Raw genomic sequence first — 14,466 nt, forward strand, 5'->3', positions numbered from 1 at the left:
ATAATGTCAATGTCATCGGCGAAACCAAGGAGCTGTATGGACTTCCTGAATATCGTGCCACTCGTGTCTATCCCAGCTCTTCTGATCACACCTTCTAACGCGATGTTGAACAGCAGACACGAAAGTCCATCACCTTGCCATAACCCCCTTCGAGATTCAAAGGGACTCGAGAGTGTCCCCGATACTCGAACAACGCACATCACTCGATCCATCTTTGCCTTGACCAATCACGTCAGTTTATCCGGAAATCCGTACTCGTGCATAATCTGCCATAGCTGATCTCGATCGATTGTGTCGTATGCGGATTTGCAATCGATGAACAAATGATGTGTGGGCACGTTGTATTCGCGGCATTTCTGCAGAACTTGCCGAATCGCGAAAATTTGGTCCGTGGTAGCGCGGGCACCCATGAATCCCGCCTGGTATTGCCCCATGAATTCTCCTGCAAATGGTGACAGGCGGCGGCATAGAATTTGGGATAGTACCTTGTAGGCGGCGCTCAGCAGTGTGATCGCGCGGTAGTTGCAGCAATCCAACTTGTCGCCCTTTTTGTAGATTGGGCATACGACACCTTCCATCCACTCCTCCGGTAATATCTCCTCCTCCCAAATCTTGGCAATTACCCAGTGCAGCGCTCTAGCCAGTGCTTCACCACCGTATTTTAATAGCTCACTTGGTAGTTGATCTACACCAGTTGCTTTGTTACTCTTTAGCCGACCGATCTCCTCTTCAATTTCTTGAAGATCAGGGGCCGGCAGCCTGTCGTCTTCTGCGCGTGCTCCAAGGTATGCTGCCGTGCCACCTTCGTTTTCTGCTGCTTCACCGTTGAGGTACTCGTCATAGTACTGCTTTCACCTCTCAATCACCTCACACTTGTTCGTGAGAAGGTTACCGTCCAAGTCCTTGCACATATCGGCTTGCGGCACGTAGCCTTTGCGCAAACTTCCGTGTGTCGTTTACGCGGAACAGATTTTCCATCGCCTCGCAATCTCGGTCTTCCTGCTGACGCTTCTTCCTTCGAAATACCGAGTTTTGTCTGTTCCGCGCTTGCCTGTATCGCTCCACATTCAATCTCGTGCGGTGTTGCAGCATTCTCGCCCGTGCTGCATTCTTCTCCTCAACTAACAGTTTGCATTCGCCGTCAAACCAGTCATTTCTTCGGTCCGGGATCGCAGTACCTAGTGCCGCTGCAGCAGTACTACCTATCGCGGAACGGATGTCCCTCCAGCCATCTGCCAGAGAAGATGCGCCAAGCTGCTCTTCCGTGGGTAGTGCAACTTCAATCTGCTGCGTGTAGTCCTGGGCAACTCCGGCGTCCCGTAGTTGCTCAATGTTCGGTCGCGGCGTTCGACTTCGACGGGTGTTATGCACCGTCGAGAGTTTTGAGCGCATGCATACTGCAACTAGGTAGTAGTCCGAATCTATGTTCGCACTGCGGTACGTGCGTACGTGATAATGTCGGAGAAGAATTTCCCGTCGATTAGAACGTGATCGATTTTGGTTTTCTGTGTGTTGGTCAGGTGATCTCTAGGTGGCTTTGTGGATATCCTTGCGGGAGAAAAAGGTTCTTCGAACTACCATATCCCGAGAGGCTGCAAAATTCACGCATCGTTGGCCGTTGTCGTTCGATACGGAATGCAGGCTGTTTGGCCCAATTGCCGGTCTATATATTGCCTCCCGTCCTACCTGAGCGTTCATGTTGCCGATGACGCCTTTGCGAACAGAACGCTTCTTTCTCGTCGTCGGGTCTCCCTTCGTGTGGGCAGTGCACGTTGATGATACTGTAGTTGAAGAAACGGCCCTTAATCCTCAACTTGCACATCCTCGCGTTGATCGGCTGCCAACCAATCACACGTTGGCGCATCTTACCCAGCACTACAAAGCCGGTTCCCAGCTCGTTGGTGGTGCCACAGCTCTGGTAGAAAGTAGCCGCTCGATGCCCGCTTTTCCATACCTTTTGTCCCGTCCAGCAAAGTTCCTGCAGTGCTACGACTTCGAAGTTGCGTGGTTGAAGTTCGTCATAGATTAACCTATCGTAGTCCGGGAAGCTGAGCGATTTGCCATTCCATGCTCCGAGTTTCCAATCGTAGTCCTTATTTCGTCACGTAGGTCTGTGCCGATTGTTCCGATCCGTATTTCTTTCTTCAGTATTTCCAATTTTATGTTTTTTTTTGTTGGGCCTGCCACAACCCCCTATCTCACCGTGGGACCATCGTGCACAGCTCTGTTAAGAGTCCCACGCTGGCACTAGGACGGTGACCATCCAACCAGCTAGCAGGCAGTTCTTCGTCATCCCATATCTTCATTGGAATATGGTGGATTGCTTGATGCAGCTGCTCACTTCCGTGTTTGAAAAGTTCGGCACGGGAGCAGCAGGAAGGCAGCTCCCATACCTGGACCCTAACTATCGACCCATCACCTCATGAACCGGGGACCAACGGCTTTACTTCCCTTCCGAAGGAAGGTGTGATCAGAGATTTTATGCCTCAGAACAACCCGGCTGAGCCGACTGGGATTGAACCAAGGCCTGTTGGGGTGAGAAGTAATCACACAATTCAAGACCAAAAATTGAAATGGCCTTAACTCCATTTTGTAAACAACTCTTGTAAGGCCATTTTCTCGCGAACCGAAACCTTTATTCGCAAACCTCAACCACAATCGGGTAGAGGAGAATTTCCCCTACCTGTTCATTATGTTGGTTTGCCTTTGCGGACTTCGGTTCGCGAGAAAATGGCTTGTTTACAAAATGGAGTTAAGGCCATTTCAATTGTTGGTCTTGAATTTATGATATTTGACGTTAGGTACAGTTATTCATATATAGGTAGGTTATGAAAATGTTTTTCAATTAGAACTTAATATGCCCCAATCCCAATCCGAAGATGAAGAGCCTTTCAAGCTGAATCTATAGAAATGTAACATCCTTAATCAATGGAAATAAAAAGTAATTTTACTAAGAGCATCCTTCTATGTTACCTTTTAGATTTTCATCGCACGTATTTATTATTTTAACCCCATCTACAGTAGTCAACATGTAAGGATTAAGTATCCTCAGGTCATCGATCATCTCGAATATTAACTCTGGTGAATATTTACCTTCTCTCACACTATTCGTCTAATCAAACAGAACTCTTTAAACAAGTACCGTAAAACGGGGTAACATTGATAGTTTTTTAAAGTATATTCTAAATAATTTTTACAGCAATGAATGTTTTTCAAAATTTTTATTTTTAAAACAAGTACTGAAGATCCAAGAGTCAATTCGTTAGTAATATGTTAAACGGAAATTATAGCATTTGCATTATTTTTTTAGTTTTGTGTCCGAACTTCAGTTTTTTTTTTGATTTGGGGTTACTTTGATAATTTTCGATGAATGTAGAAAAAAATGGGTGAAACTCAGACAATTAAGTTCTTTAAATATCAAACTTTGAATGAGTATATAATCAGAAAACATCATAAGCAATAAGAATACAACATTGAATGTGTAATGGAAACATCAAAAATACATTTCATAAGTGATGGTTTGAGTGCTTTTTCAAACAGGTGAAAAACACGAAAATTGTTTTTTGATATATTTGTAAAATATGTAACACAATCAACGGAAATACCCTAAGCTACAATATGGAACTAATGTTTCTAATTTGGAAAAAGTGCTGCGAGTAAATTAAATCTTTACATAATACTATCGAAGTTACCCGCATTATCAAAGATCCCCGTTTTACGGTATCATTAATCTCCATGCTATCATAAGTATCGACTTCTGGTTCTGGCAACTTTCACCCAGCCGCTGAAATCGTTATGCACATCTGTTAACCTCTAATACTTCTCACCAATCAACCTATTCTAGGATGACTATTGACCCCTTGAGCTACTGTACTGTTGCATTTCATTACTAAATTGTCGCATTACCGACGTTTGTTGGAACTTCTACTGAAAAACATCGATGTTCAGTATCTGCAATTTCAATTTGAGTAGCTATCTAAGTCAATGTTGAAGTCCTCACAAGTCCTTAAATCTATGACATGATAGAAAATCGTTCGTTCACCGATCCAGTGGTCGACGTGGGCACATGTTGTGCTTTTCGAATGCTGGTGTGCGTGTTCAGGATCACATTTCGCAAAGCCCGGCCAGCATTGCCTAATGTGTTCATCAGAAACCGGTAATGCACACATTTAAAACGTAACAACTTCCTAACAGTGGAAATTTTCCGCCATATCATACAAACCTTGTGCCACACAAACCAGCTATCCTAGACCAGGCAGAGGAGGTTGGCATTTTACAGGAAATGTCGGAACAAAAAACCCATACAAACCTACTGCTCCGGTACACGGACGGCATTTGTAGGCTCAGTTTTCTGCTTTCTAACCACTTAAACAACTACCCAAGCAAGACCCCCCTCTTCGATGGGAAATGGTTAGTGGAAAAAAGCTTTGTACAATCAACGAACAACATACGTGCCATTGCCGGAGCATGTACAACAAAACGAAAAAAAAAAAAAACATCCAAAAGTTTACAACCGTTTCGCGCGGTATGATGCAGATACACGGATCAACACGCGGACACCGGCTTCTTGCTAGAGCTATGTGACTGTACGGCTAGAGAGAGGGGAGTTGCAAAATTGAAATTGTGCATGAGTAAAATGAAAAATACCCGATTCATCATCCGGGGGAGGGCGGGGGGCTGGTCGGCTTCGACTGCGATGTTGGCGGTATTGTTTTAACATGATTGAACAGTCGAAAGAGATCAGGTGATGATTGTCGAATTGCTGCCAAATTATCGCCGATCCATTAACCACAATATGCTATGCACTTTTGGGTGCATGCTTTGCTCGTTACGCACTGAATTGGTAATGACCTCGGAGTCGGAATGAGGTGATGATTTTGGCAGTTTAGCTTGATATTGTTACATAAAATTATCACTCATTTATGAGTAATTAGCATAAAGCGGTCTGCTGGAAACGTATAATGTCAGATCGAAACCGGAAAAAGGTTGATTGCTGCTACAAACTCAACACACAAACACACATGCACGAGGAAACAACCCTCGTTAAGACATGGTAATTTCTTGTTTTCCCACACCGTATCCAAGTTGCACCATTTGAATGCCGGCAAGAGACTTTCGCGATGATACAACATCAACGATGAAAGCCACAAATGAACGGTGCTCGGTAGGTTTTGGCGGAACTACAAGGTCTCTAAAAAGATCGTTAGTTTTCTGAATTTTTTCATCAAATCAAAATTGTCCATTGAAAAAGCTAATTGTTTTTTTTTTTCGATTTTTTGAGATTTCATTGGCAATTTTTAAATTTTTAATTGCTCTCTGTTTAATTATATAATGGTAATTTGATGATTTGAAATTTTAAGATTGTAATTGGAAATTCTTCGAAGCGACTAACGAATCTTGAATGTAGAGAGGTATGGAGTTAAAATGACGATTTTTGCTCAGTAAGCAAAAACGGTCGCTCTCAGGCCACCGAGCCTTTCATATCACATCACCCCACTTATGATCGAGATGTTGTAGCCATTAAAATACTGGATCGACAGAAACGACGACGATTTTCACAAAACACGGGAAGCATGCATTGTGACTATGAAACTTTTTAATATTATGTGGCCTGGGTATGATTCCTCGATTTTTGCTCAGTAACCAAAAACGGCTGTCTGAGGCAACCAAGTCCATCATATCATAACACACCACTTATTATGGAGTTAATGCAACAACTGACGGCGGTGCCTCTGACACCGGAACAGGTAACTGCGACCGATGATCTTTCAAAACCGGAGATGAGAAGCTACGGATAGCACTTATGACTTCACCAAATTCTACTTTTACCCGATGTTCATTATTTTGATTAGGTCTTTACGTAACGTGGGGGCATAATTTATAAAGCCTTCATATTTTTATAATTAATTTGAATAAGTCCTATACTGCACATCAATTAAAAATGGACCACCTTTGCTTTCAGTTGATCTTAAAATAAACGTTGCGGAACATGCTTACCCGAATTACAAATTATGTTTCAAAATGAGCAAAAGCTACACTCACCGAACAAAAATTCAAAGGTGATCTAAGCCATCAATCCGAGCACAAACGGAAATCAAGATAAATGTTTACAAGTTTAAAGAAAAGTCTACAAGAATGTTTTTCAACTTAAACAAACCTACCATCGAACCCACACATTTTCATCCCAAACTAAAAACGAGTTCCTGGTCGTTTTCTGCCATTTCTGAATCAAGTGAATGCAAATGTAGTTCAATTTGAATCCATAATGTATTAATCCACACCAATAAACATCAAAATCTATCCATTTTAGGGAATATGTTCCAGTTGAAAACATTCTTATATATTTATTATCATTGCTCTTGATTTTCACTTGTTACCCGTATAACCTCAATCGCGTGATTTCTATAGTTCGATTGTAGCGGTTAGGTACGTTTGATGATTTTAGCTTCTGCTCATTTTGAAGAAAGTCCAGATAACATCAAGAAAGTGCTGCATTTTTTGGAAATAAAAGCTTCGAAAACTTCAGGGATGTTCCGAAAACTTTAGGGGATATCCGAAATATTCAGAGAAGTTTCAAAACTTTTGGAATGTTCCGTAAACTAGAGATCCAGACCTTTGAGGAAGTCTAAAGATCTTTAAAGGTACACAGTCGATCAAACCGGCTTAAATTCAGGGCTGTTAGTAATCACTGCTGTTAAAAATAGTGATGAAATAAGTGACCAAATAGTGACTTATAGTTGTAAAAATAGTGAATAAAAAGTGACCTAAAAGTAAATTTTAATGAAAACTCTTAGGAATTTCTGAGGAGCTTCAGAGGAAAATTCCAAGGGCATAGTTTCATAAAGTTTGTGGGAGAAAACGACTCCGGAGCATAAGTCCTAGGAAATTTTTTGAAAATACTAAAGGAGGATTACAATTAAATCATCAGGACATCTTCAAAGGAATTCGGAAAATTAATTCAGGAGAGTTTGCCAAACAAATTATGAGAAGAAATCTAAGTAATTTGTGAGGAGATATGCCGATGCATTCTTAGGAGACTTTCAACGAGTGTAGAATTTCAAGGAAAGGAGTGAGATTAAAAAGGAAAACTGAAATGAATTCGATGAATATTCGGAGAATCTTTCGAAAAGGTTTCTTATTGTGGAGCATTCCAAGTAAACTAAAAGAAAATTGAATTCGGAGCATAGCTTCACCAAAATGTTGAGGAATATTTCAATGGAAATCTCCGTAGAATATGGTGAGGTTTTCAGAACTACTTGAAAGTTCCCAATTTTTTCCTGAAGTTAATAAAACTGCCTTGAAGTTCTTTTGTAGTTTGAGAATCTAGCCTGAGACTCACAATACTTCTCATCAAATTCTCAAACTTCCCTGAACTTTTTAGGACTTCCTAAAGCGGAGACGAGCCAGCCAACGGCTGAAAGTCTCCTTAATAAAGATATAAAAAAAAAGACTTCCTAAAGTTTCCTAATTTTTTTCAATGATCATGGATCTCCTCTAAACGTTTAACAATTTGCTGAAGTTCTCAAAACTTCTTTTAAATTTATGTGACTTCTCTAATGTTAACGGAACTGCTCTGAGGTTCTTTGTTCTTTTCTGAAATTCTCAAAACTTCTCTAAAGTTTTCTCAGTTCTCATGAATCTTGTTGGATTGCGCTGAATTTAATTGAACCGCCCTAAAAATGTTTAAGCTTCAGTGAGCTTCTGAACGTATGCGAAGACCTCAATTAATTTTTTAACGTCTCTGAAATTATCTGAAAATCTGGGAACTGCTTTAAACTTCCCACTAATTTTCTGAAACTAAAGGAACTGGCCTGCTCAATGTTCATAAAAAATCCTGAAGTTCGTGGATCTCTCCTTAATCTCTATCGATTTCTATAAAGTTCTCGAAATGTTTGTGAAGACCACAGTCTTTCTGTGAAGTTGTCGAAGTTTTTCTAAATTTCTGGATCTTTTGTGCTACCACAATTTTCATGGAATTAGAACGAAATAATTATGTAATAAAGTTCTATGATTTTCATTAAAGTTCTCAAGATTTTTTTGAAGTTCACTTCCCTTAAATTATCGACATTTATTTAAAACTTCTTCAATAGTCTAGACTTTCCTGGTGAATTTCTTTCAAGTTCTCTAGACTGCCCTGAATTTTCAGTATTTTTTTAAGGACCCGCAACTTTACTGAAATTCAATTATTTTCTTTGAAGTTTCGACAATTTCCCTTAAACATTATAAATTAAAAATGGTCCCTTATTTTCCCTGAACTTATCAGTGGTTACCTGAAGGTCTCTTAATTTGTTTGATAATCCGGCAATTTGTTTGAAATATATTCATAATATCCTGACGCTTCTGAATTCCCTGAGTTTCTCGCAACTTCTTTAAGGTTCCTACAATTTCCTTGAAATTGTTTGAACTGCCCTTTTATTCTATAATCTGTCTTGATGTTCTCGAAGCTTCCCTAAAACTTTCAATTCTATTGCAGATCTCGGTTCTGCTGCTCGGAAATAAATGGAATTCCCGTAAAAACCTTTAAATTTCCCTGAAATTTTCTGGACTTCTGTGAAGTTTCTGAAATACTTCTGAAGTTTTCATAAATTCTCTCAAGGACTCTGTACTTCCCTGAAATTCTCGGAACATCTTAAGGGTTCTCGATTTTTTTTCAGCACATCATGGAACTGTCCTAAATTTTTCTAAATTTATGATTATAGGTATTCAAACTGCTCCAAAAGTCTGGACTATAGCTACGGAAACTGCTAAGGTCTGAAATTCCCCAGAAAAATCTTTAGATCTAGCTTTTCTGAGGTACTTAGAACTTCTTAAAAATTGCACAATACCCCTCATTAGAGTGATGCAAAATTTGAAATTTTCACTCCACAATACTTAAACGATTCCAAATCGGATCCTGACTAACCTCTCAAAATTTGAACCCATTTGGTGAGAAACTGAGATGGCACAAACCATTTGAAGTTTGTATGGGAATTACTATGGTAAAACCAAGATTTTTGTTCATGTCTATCTAATAATTCACCATATCGGTCTGCTTCGAAAACTTTCAATTGTACTTGTAGGAAATTTTCCCAGCTACAACTTTGCTGAGGACCACTTTTTGATTAAATGCAAGGATCGAATGTAATCAATGGTTCAATGCGCTGATGTCTTATGATCATGCTCAATCAACTGCTCAGCAGGCAACATTGGTGTTTCTGGGGCGTTAAATAGGACACAAAAATCATGGCTACTATGTCACACTGCAAAATACAGTGTTGCCTACAGAGCAGCTGCTTGATCATGTCATAAGTTTACCAATCTCTTAAATAATTAATAACTTTTTCCTGTCTAGTTTTACATAGAAACGATCTTCAGCAAAGTTGCAGCTGAGAAAATTTTCTATAAAAATGGCTATCAAACTGTTTCGCAGCTCAATATGTAAAAAGTATAAAAGGCAATGAACATAAAGTTGAGATTTTCCATAGTAATTTACATGTTAACTTCAAATGGCTTGTGCGAAGTCTATTTCTAACCAAATGAGTTGTAACTTTGGGAGGCTAATCAGGACCCGATTTAAAACCATTTAAGCACTGTGAAGCGAAAAAGTCAAAATTTGCATCAGTTTAACCCCTCATGTTTTCTATACTTCTCAAGTTCCATTGACATCTGTGAAGTTCTTTGAAATTCTAGGAACTTCATGAAAGTTCCCGAAAATTTTCGGATGCTAAAAGAACCGCTTTGAGGTACTTAAAGCTTCCAGTAAGTTCCCCATATTTTCAGCGTATTAACTTCCCTTATGATCCCACAGTTTGTTTATGGAGCTTCACTGAAGTTCTCATCATTTATTTACTCATTACTTCGCCAAAGTTCCTACGAACTTGAAATAAATCATTTTTTTTTTTCCTTGTTTCGGGCACTTTGAAAATTTTCAATAGCTTGAACTTGTACATGGAATACAAAACTTGAAGATATTGAATAATTTTAGATCTTGGAATTACTCAAATTGGGTAAGTTTTTTATATCTTTATTAAGTGAGAAATTAAGTAAGTGATAAACTTCAAACTGTTGTTTTTGATCTACAAAAATATATATATATGAATATATATATTTAACGCATTTAAAAATTAAGGTTTATTATAAACCTTGAATTTATCCGTTAAAATACAGGAAAACCCTGGAAAAGTCCGATAATTTTATTTAGAAAAATGAATAGACACCCTGTAGATAGAGAAAGACGATTAAACGCCTGAAGTAAAGAAATAAATTCACGCTTAAAAAAATTGAAAATAGTGACTGATTACAAGAAATAGTGACTTTAGTGACTTGGCCTTTAAAAAAGAGACTTTTTAGTGACTGGCTTGAAAAAAGTGACTAAGTCACTAAAAAGTGACTCGCTACCAGCCCTGAAATTTCGATCAAAAGTGAGTTGAATTTTCCGGTCTTTTCCAGAATCTCGAATATGAGGAATATCGATAAAACTCAGTCTATTAGTAAACTCCTAGACTGAGCAAAATTTTCATGGATTTTCTTCATATTCGAGAAGTTCTTCCAGGTTTTGTACGACTTTTGTCCGGAAAATTAAAATAACTTTTGACGAAATTGAGTCGACTTGTCACAGTTTTGAGCCGTTTCTGATCGACCGTGCAAGTTCCGAAAACTTCAGGGCAGTTCCATGAACTTCAAAAAAAAATAATCATGAATCTGTTGAAGATCAGGGAACTTCATGGCAGTTCCATTGACTTCGAGAACATTTCAAGAACTTTACAAGAACGCAAAAAAAAAATCGGATACGTTTAAAGATCTTTAGACAAGGTAACAGAGCATTAGGAAAGTTCTAAGGACTGTAGGGCAGGAACACTAGGGCAATTTAGACAGTGTCACAAAGCAAAAAATAAATAATTATATTCCAAGAGGATGCCCTTCAATCATGTCGAAAATCTCATGTAATTTGTATGGCCATAAAAATAAACAAATGCAGTAAAAGCAACGTAATGTCGGTTCATGCACTATATTAATGATAATTTTGTCCTTTTTGGCAAGTAATATTACACCATATTTTCGACACGATTGAAGTGCATCAACTTTGATGTGATATTAACATTATTTTTTTCTGCTGTGCAGGAACATTTTGAGATGTGCAGAGCCATTGGATTAGCTTCAAAAAAGCAAAGTCCAAAAATCTTGCAAGAAGTTGAGAGTCCCATGAATTACAAGGAAAATTGCTGTAACTTTAATGAAGTTCCGAGTAGTTAAGGGAAAAAAAATTGTTACTTCCATAAGCATCAGAAGGAATGCGGGTGCCTTCAAGAAGTTTTGAGAATTTTATGGAAATTCAATGAATTTATGAAAGATCCGAGGTCTTAACAGTTGCAGAACAGTTTCATAGATTTGGGGGAAATTCTAAGAACTTTGTTGAAGATCAATGTCAGGAAAATTGCTGGAACTTTAAAAAAGGTCAGTGAAATTCAGGAAAATACTGTGTTAGTCTGATCTGATCTAGATCTGAAAACTTCATTGTAGAACGTTTTGAACTATGGGGAGGTCTGATGATCTTAAAGGTCCCACAATTTCTGAGTAGTTTTATAGATTTATAGGAAATTCCAAGAACTTTGATGGAGATCAATGTCTAGAACTTTTGTGAGGATCAATTGCTGGAACTTTAATGAAATTCCGAGAACTTCAGAATTGTTTTGTTTTAGTTCAATAAGTATCAGAAAAATTGCAGAAACTTTCAGGAAGCTTTGAAAATTTCATGGAAATTCCATGAATTCATGGAAGTTCAGAAAACTTCAGGGTAGTTCCGAGAATTTCAAGAATGTTCTGAACTAGGGGATGGTCTTAAGATCGTTAAGGTTCCGACAGTTTCAGAGCAGCTTCATACATTTCGGAGACAAAATCATGAACTTTAGTGTGTCAGGAAAATTACAGGAACTTTAACAACGTTCCGAGAACTTCAGGAAAATAATGTGTTGGTTTCATAAGCATCAGAAAAAATGTGGGAACCTTCAAAAAGTTTTGAAAATTTATAAAAAATTCCAATAATTGATGGAACATCTGAAAACTTTAGGGTAGTTCTTAGAAATTCAAGAACGTCCTGAACTACTGGGAGGTCTGAAGATCGTTAAGGTTTACATAGTTTCTGGGCAGTTTTATATATTTTGGGGAAATTCCAAGAATTTTTGTGAAGGTCAATGTCAAGAAAATTGAAGGAACTTTAATGAAGTTCCGAGAACTTCACGAATAGTTTGTGTTAGTTCCATTTGCATGAGAAAACATTACAAATTTTTTGAAAATTTCATAAAAATTCCAAAAATTGATGAATAAATCAAAAACTTAAGGCAAATTCCAAAAACTTCAAGAACCTTCTGAGCTACGGGTGGTCTTAAGATCAATAAGGTGCCCACAGTTGCAGAGCAGTTTAATAGATTTGGGGAAATTCAAAGAATTTTTGAGAAATATACATAGATTCAGGGCAGCTCCATTAAATTCAGAAAAACTGCAGGAACTTTACAGAAGTTACCAAAACTTCACTTTAGTTTAAATATCTTAAGGATGCGGGAAACTTCAGGAAAGTACCACAAGCTTCAGGTGAATTTCGTGAACTTTATGGCTGTTGCATATAATTCAGTAAAATAGCGGGTTCGTTCAAAAAGTTTCATTAATTTATTATATTTCAGAGAATATCTGGGAAGATAAGGAAGCTTGAGAAACATTTCAGAAACTACACAAAATCTCCAATAAACTCACGGATGTGCAGAAAATGTTGGGAAGGGGTGATCCACAAAAGTTTTAGAATCTTCAAGAAAGTTCAGAGGAATGAAAGGAAATACCGAGGATTTCTGGAGAATTTCATGAACAGACTGAGGAATAATAATGAAAGTTCTGAGAACTGGTATACAGTTTCAGCCACTACAAGGAAGCTCCGAAAATGTTAAGATGATTCCATCAGCATAAGGGAAACTACAGGAATTTTAAAGAAGATCTTAGAACGTCAGAGAGGTTCATGGAACTTGAGGAAAGCTGTGTATACTTTTAAGAAATTCCAAGCACCTCAGATCAGTTCAATTAACTTCAACGAATTTCCAAACACTTCAGCAAAGTTCCAAGATCTTCAGAAAATTCTAGAGAACATTAGAAAAGGTTTTTGATTTTTTGGGACTTTCGATATTTTCAGTCCAGATAAGTTAAGGGAAGTTTAGAGATGTTAAAGGATATTCCATGTTGAAGGTTATAAAATTTTCCACGAAATCTCATAGAATTCTCCTTTTAAGTTTGGAATACTTATTAGAATTCTTCTGGAATTTCCATCGAGTAATTCTCATAATTGTTCTGGAATACTACTTAAATCTACCTTGGAATTGTCCTTAGAACTGTTAATGGTTAGCCAGATGGGCTAGTTCAAAGGGATTTCCCTGACCTCTGGTCCAGCCACAGAGATCATCTGGGGTGGGCTACACTCGCCTCTTTTGTTAGCTAGCTTGAGCTCGAAATCCTAGAGCTTCAAGGTCGGCTCCTGGCTTTTCGGTACTGATCCGAGGCACAAAAGCACCTTTTAGTTTATTTCAACTCGATTATTTTATTCCTCACTCGGTGTCGGTGTCTGTAGTGTGTGTGCAGTGCTGGCCAGCGACGACGGGATTCTGCAGCGGGTGGGGTTTCTCGACGGCAGATGAACGGTACGTTCCCGGAGGATAACGGTGCTTGACGGTTGTCCATGTGGCACGACGGATGTCACATCGGGGCTCATTCAGCTGATCGACGGTTGACTTGCTGTTCACCTGTTGCTGGTTTGATGCCGTCGTCGGTAGCTTGCCGGTATGTATTGAGGACTGTTTTCACTTCACTACATATTAAACTCTTATTAAACTCTTATTAAACTTGATTGATCGATGTATCTTGCGCAATGGCTGAAGAAAAAGAGAACATTCCCTTCAGTTTGACCCAGTAGCTTCCCCCTTGACCTAAGCCCATTTCCACCTCCCTCCCACTTTTTCACCATCCCCTTGTCCTGTTTCCGATGCCCAGCTTCATACTTTCTCCTTCCAGCTACGTGTTCTGTGTTATGTGTTGTTGGTGTGACTGGGTTACAATATTTCAGTTGACCGTTCATGTGGGAGTAGGTATTCCTTTTATAATATAATTTACATTTAAAAAAGTAGAAGGGTCTGTGCCTAGGGGCACGAACGGAAGCTTGACGTAGGACCGCTAGTGGACGGAACAAATTTGAACATTTAGTTCTTTTAATTGATCAATCATCAATTATCTTAACTCTTCCCGTTTTTTATTTGTAAGCGTATCGAATTTGTAGTATTTATTTCAAAAAGAAAGTTGATGAAGAGAATCCAAGGGACTGTCAACTTGAGTATTTTCGATTCATCTACCCGACTTTAAAAGGTGTATTTTGATTTTTTTTGTTATATATGTTTTTTTTTTTTTTTCCTTTATTAACGAGACTTTCAGCCTTAGGCTGGTTCATCTCTAATATAT

The sequence above is a fragment of the Ochlerotatus camptorhynchus genome, unplaced genomic scaffold, assembly GCF_037179485.1.
Source record: "Ochlerotatus camptorhynchus isolate MF236.1 unplaced genomic scaffold, CSIRO-AGI_Acam_v1.1 ptg000064l, whole genome shotgun sequence".
Classification (NCBI taxonomy): Eukaryota; Metazoa; Arthropoda; class Insecta; order Diptera; family Culicidae; genus Ochlerotatus; species Ochlerotatus camptorhynchus.